Source organism: Oncorhynchus keta, chromosome 8 (genome assembly GCF_023373465.1).
Source record: "Oncorhynchus keta strain PuntledgeMale-10-30-2019 chromosome 8, Oket_V2, whole genome shotgun sequence".
Classification (NCBI taxonomy): Eukaryota; Metazoa; Chordata; class Actinopteri; order Salmoniformes; family Salmonidae; genus Oncorhynchus; species Oncorhynchus keta.
The window spans coordinates 41,459-47,881 of NC_068428.1; positions in this window are offsets into that span (position 1 = coordinate 41,459).

The following is a 6,423-nucleotide window of genomic DNA, read 5'->3' on the forward strand; positions in this document are numbered from 1 at the left end:
GTGACAACTCGGCCGAAATGTTGAACTGTAGCGATTTAGGTGATGGCATAGTCGTCAGCGGCGATTCGAATATAGCGTCTGTGAGTGATAACTTTGACGAGCCTCTAGACCTCACCACAGGCCAAGTAGGAGCCAGTGTGGACAAGCACATTGTCAGCCAGTCGCAAGGGAACATTATTGACGCCAGTGGCGAGGACGCGCCAAAAGCACCCAGCAGCACACGGGCAGCAGAGACAGTCCCCGGGTTCAGTGATGACATACAGTGTAGAGTGATTGTAAGGGGCAAAATGATCGAAGGGGAGATGGACACGACCATGGTCATTCTGAAGAGTAACAACGAGGAGGAGATAGCATGCTTCAAAGACAGGGTGGTTATCCAGTCACAAATCATGACCAGAATGAACCCTGCTATGTTTGCTGGTCCCAGAGATGGATTGTGTAAGTGCTCTAGGAACAGGGCTATGTTCATCTTCCAATATGCTCAGTTGCTCAATGGCTGCAAGCAAGTGTTGGACTGGACCACCTCGGACTCACCTCACTCGGCACATGCCTTCCTGCTACAAGTGTTTCTCACGCTCAAAGCGGCCCTAGATATGCAGTTGTTGCCTACGCACATGACCGAATGGAGATATGTCCTGATCGGTAAAGGAGCCGTGATGATCGACATTGTCCCTTATCTGAGCAGGAACTTGAACAAGCCATTGTCCTCGATGTTCGGTGACCAATGTAAGGGAAATGGGATTTCATTGTTCTATTGTACATGTTGTTCATTCCTCTTTTCACCGGTTGATATTGTCTTGATTTAATTCTAGTTTGCATGCCACGATTAAAGGTTGTGTGTCCTAACTGTGTTGTACTGTATCTTTGTTTGTCGTCTTTCTCGCATCGACATCGCCCATCTGGTTCAGAGCCTGGGCTCACTTTACAACTACCGACCAGGCGTTTGCGTTTCTTATTTGGCACCACGGTGCCGATCAGCGTGTCCTCTTCTACTTTACATGCTTTGCGCTTTTGTGGAACCCTGTCCACCTTGCACTCGCCACATGTTTCCTGTTGCTCTCCAGTCAAGAGGTGCTCATCGTAATCGTCGTCTTCGCTCTCATCCTGACGATGACCCGTTAGACCTTCATTGGCCATTCTTAGCAATTGCTCCGTTCCGTTTCTGTTGTGTGGAGAGACGAGGAGCTGGGACTGAGGGTTAAGGACGCAGGGCTGGAGCGACTGGTCATCAATCGTAATCGTGACCCACCGATGTTTCGGGTACAGCTCAACCTTCCCCTTTATCATCCAGAGAGGTTCCAAGCTGAGCTCTGTCAGGTCTGCTAGTGACACACGTATCCAGAAAGACTTTTTAGCTGACGGAATGAGTGTGTATAGCAATGTCTCTATCGCTATGGCCCTGTCTCGCAGCGCCTTGATGAACATGTTAATCTGCTGAACAGGGTCGATCCTTAGCCCTGCGCACCTTTTGTGTTTCTCTGTGGGCCTGTATTGCACAAAAACATACTCTTTGCCCAGCAAAGCAACTCCAATCAGGTAGTCTAGGGTCACCAAGTCTTCTAGTATTGTTTCCAAGATTCTACCATCGGACTTGTGAACGATCGACTGCTGCTGAGGCATAGGAGGTTGAGGAGGAGGAGGATGAGGAACAGGTGCTGGGAATAGCATAGCGCTAGGATGACACGAGTAGGATAACATGTTTCAGGTTCTCAACTGTAAAGCCAGAAAGTCAAATGTGCTGTCAAGCGCTCGAGAGAAATCGTAGTCGGACAGGAAGTGAGTGAGGTTCAGCTCTGCAAAACTTTGTCCAATCTGGCAAGTACTCTGTAAACCTCGGGGTCTGTAAATAGGGTTGCTCCAACCAGCACCTCGGTCCACTATCCACTTAGGAGTCTCTGATCTATCCAGGGATTGCCAGGCTGGCACTCTGTTACCTCTCTCTGCTATCTCAAACAAGGCGTGCTTCCAGAATTCGGAATGTTTGAAAGTTATCTGACAACAGGGACACAGTGCGTACTCGGCACTGCGGTCGGCTTGAGTGTAATCGTCATGAACCAGGGCCTCGTTCGCCTCTCTCATCACAGCACCTGGGATGGTGAATTCGGCTCGCTTCACCAAGGTAGATCCTTCACGGTGACCGTTTTCGCTAGTGACCGAGACGGTTTCTGGAACCAACTTCATGTAGCCGAAAGGACTGTTGTCTTCCATGTACAGAAAATGCCATTCTCCTGTCAGGTCTGAGGACGGCCTCTGACTCGACGGGCAGTTATTCTGGGCACCAGTGTCCTGTGTCTGCAGTTCCGATATATATGACTCTATGGTCTTGAGGCGCCTGCTACACGTTCCCATTAGGTCTCGCAGAGTTTTTGTATGTATTAAGTAAAGACTCAGCCCGTCTCATTACGTGGCATAGAATATGGTCTACTGCAATGGTGAACACGGATCTAGAGAGAGAGAGCCCATAGTCAGGTCAATAGCAAGTGACTCTGGTCCCCTGGAAAGACTTCTGGATCAGTGTATTACTGTACTCCTATGCATGCTGATATTGCTGAACATCGGCCTGTGGTTTGCTAGACTCTGTTTCCACACCAGCGCCATAGTTGAGTAACAAGGGAGAAGGCTCGAGATCGGAGTGGAGAATGTGTCATCTTCAGGATGACAACTGGTGGATAAGCCTTTTGAAAGACAAGACCAGTGAACCACACAGTCAACACACGTTTGGATATCACAAAGCCCACAGCCAGTCACTTGCAATGGGACATGTGAATCTCCCCAATGTCAGTAGCGATCCGAGGTGTGCTCAATGGTGGACAGCAATTGCGTGTGGGAAGGACGAGAGGGCTGCTGATGAGTCTACCACCAACAGCCTGGCAGTCAACGAACATAGCCCTAACACCTCAACCGTGAGCGACCTGTCTGTGAGCCCCGGGGATGCCAGTGCCTCTAAAGCAGCCTGTGTATAAACCAGACGCCCCCATTCCCTAGACTCATCTAGCATGGTACAGATGCTATATGCTAAGGTTGACCATGCTAACCCCGCAAGACGCCACAACATCCAGGATAAGGATATCCTGAAGGGCATGAAAAAGTGTAAGAAGCTGTCCTTCGAGAACCCAGAGCGCCACTCTAAAAAGACATCTCTTAACCCTTATCCTGTGTAATGTCACTGTATGTCCTGAGGCTATACTCTATGCTCTGTTATACTCTATGTTTGTGAAAGGACTATATGCTTTGTACATGTTGTGAACCAAATAAAACAGTATGTAACACAGGTACCTGGGTTGAAGCGCCTTTATTGTTCAACAGTTATTATAATACAAAACACAACAGGTTACACAAATGAGTGCCAAGGCACAAGGTCACAACGGTGAAACAAGACGGAGTGGAACTGTCTACAACACAGAGTCAACCCAGAGTAGGGAATGTCCATATCTAAGTTTCAATGGAATCTTTCACAACAGCCATCTGTTCATGTTCAGCTGGGCCATGAATCTGTCACCGGTCTTGATTCTGCTGTAATTATAACCATTGCAGGCTCGTACCACCTGTCCTCCTGCGAATCCTTGCACACTTTCCACGATGTTCATCGCATGCATGACCACGGTCCTCAGAAACCGTTTCACAATGTCGTTCTCCACAATGTTGCTGATGGTAACAGCGTCAAAGTCCTGGTTGACAGCTGCAGCGGCGCTGGTTCTCAACACATCAGGCACTTCATGAAAATCAGCCCCGTTTGCCACCAGTGTCATCATGGACAGTATACTCTGGGGTGTGTAAGGTGAAACCAGTTGGAACACGTCAAACTCCTGATCGTGCTTAATAGCCTGTATCACCTCCTCCACTGGGTCTCCGCCTGACTCACAATTCACCCTTCTGGTAGCCAGCAGTCCTCCCCAGATGCCCTTGTTCACAGACATGTTGTAACCTAGATCGAGGTTGACCTCACGTTGCGCCGCCACGTCCTCTCTGTTAGGGAGCTGCACTGTGAAACGTTCTCCCTGCTTCATGTACTCGTGTCCCGTGTTGATGAGCTCCACTTCGTACAGGTGCGGTGTGTTCAGGAACGGTCTATTTGCAATGGAGCTGCTGGTGGCACAGACAGCCACCTCTTTCAGGGTTCCGATTAAGTCTGTGCTCAGCCCATGTCGCGTCGGCACGTAAGAATCAGCATCTTTCACAAAGTGGAACAGGCCACCGGGTAGGTAGTTCTTAGACGACTCGTATTTGTAGCACCCGTAGGGTATCTCTGTGCTAATGGCCAGTTCACTCAGATTGTGTGTGTACGTACGAATCGGCGGGTGCACTCTGGTGGACGACATAGTCGATGTCTAAGTAGAGGCTGAGGTTGTGTCACGTAGGTTATTGCAGACGATGCGCTAGTACAGCAATTCTCTGTCAGCTGCAGAATATGAATCTCTCTGCTCGAGATGGATCTCCGCAGGTTGGAGAGTACGGCACGTTGGGCTGCTTGAGCACGAGCGACACTGCCGTGAGTACTTCCAGGAGAATAGGGGCCTCTTCACTGTTGAGCCTGAGCAACCTGATCGTAAGCATGTTAAGAGTCGCATCTGACAGCACACCGAACGTTCGCGAAAACCAAGGACACCACTGTAGAATGATGTACGAATTGAGATCGTCTTGTGCACTTGCTTGGGGTGGTACGAGACTGTTGTCCGGCTCACACTTAGAACTCTCCTTGTTGATCAACAGCTGCACTCGGTTAGGCTTCATCTCGTAGTCTTTAGTGAGTTCAGTTAGAGACTTCGATGACGTCAGGCATATCAACTCCTCCAGTGTTAGCTTGTGCAGGGTAGTAGGCCAGCTCATCTCCTTGGCTGTGCTGCGTGTCAATACATGTTAGTCAACTTTGGCAGTGATTACAATTATTAGTCTTTCTGGGTAAGTCTCAGAGCTTTGCACACCTGGATTATACCATTTTATAAAACATTTTTATTTTTACAATTCTGAAAAAAAAAAAAAAGTTGGTTGTTGATTATTGCTAGACAGACATGTTCATGTCTTGCCATAGATTTTCAAGCCGATTTAAGTCGAAACTGGAACTAAATCACTCAGTAACATTCAATGTTGTCTTGGTAAGCAACTCCAGTGCATATTTGGCCTTGTGTTTTAGGTTATTGTCCTGCTGAAAGGTGAATCTGCATCGCAGTGCTTGAGGCGTCACTACAGACCCGGGTTCGATCCCAGGCTGTGTCACGGCCGGCTGTGACCGGGAGACCCATTAGGCGGCGCACCATTGGCCCAGCATCGTCCGGGTTTGGTTTTGGCTTTGGCTGTGGTAGGCGATCATTGTAAATAAGAATTTGTTCTTATTAACTGACTTGCCTAATTAAATAAAGGTTAAATAAAAAATAAATATAATACAATTCCATGTGTTTTTATACTAAAATCTCATCCTGGAATTGTTTTAAGATGGTCATACCAAGGATTATTTAACTATTTGATTTAGGACCAGTTTAGGTATTTTTTTATTTTTATATATATACAAACTCATACATGGAAAAACAGATGGTCCTATCTATATAATAGGCAGTGTCAGAGGAAAGCCCAAAGAATTGTCAGGATCCAGTCACCCAAATCAAAGACTCTCTGTTTCCTTTGCTACCGCACGGGAAGCGGTACCGGAGCGCCAAGTCTAGGATCAAAAGGTTCCTTAACAGCTTCTACCCCCAAGCCATAAGACTGCTGAACAATTAATAAAATGTCCACCGGACTATTTACATTGACACCATTTGTTTTGTACACTGCTGCTTCTTGCTGTTTATTATCTACGCATAGTCACTTCACCCCTACCTACATGTACAAATTACCTTGACTAACCGGTACCCCTGCACATTGACTCTGTACCAGTACCCCCTGTATATAGCCTCGTTATTGTTTTTATTTTGATTGAACCTTTATTTAAGGTTAAGGAAGGGCTCATTGAGATTGAAAATCTCTTTTTCAAGAGCGTCCTGGCCAAGGTAGGCAGTAAAGTCATTACAGAAATTACAGACAAACAACATGAAAAACTACAAGTAATCTAGTAAAAACCATAGAATTCACAAGAGTATAACAAAATCAAAAACATTGACAGGTCAGGGAATCCGTCTCAAGATCATTCATCGGTGATTTAAAAATACCAATCGGGACAAGTTCTTCCAGTTTAAAAGTATTTTTTAAGGTGTTCCAAGACGATGGAGCAGAGTACATAAAAGCCCTTTTACCAAATTCAGTTCGGTCATTTGGAACAGTTAGCAGGATAAAGTCCAGCGAACGAAGAGAGTACCCAACACATTTCTGAACAATAAAAATGCCCAAATAAAAAGGTAGTAAACCCAAAATGGCTTTGTAAATAAAAGTATACCAGTGCCTGAGCCTACGGGTGACTAGAGAAGGCCAGCCAACCTTGGTATACAAAGTACA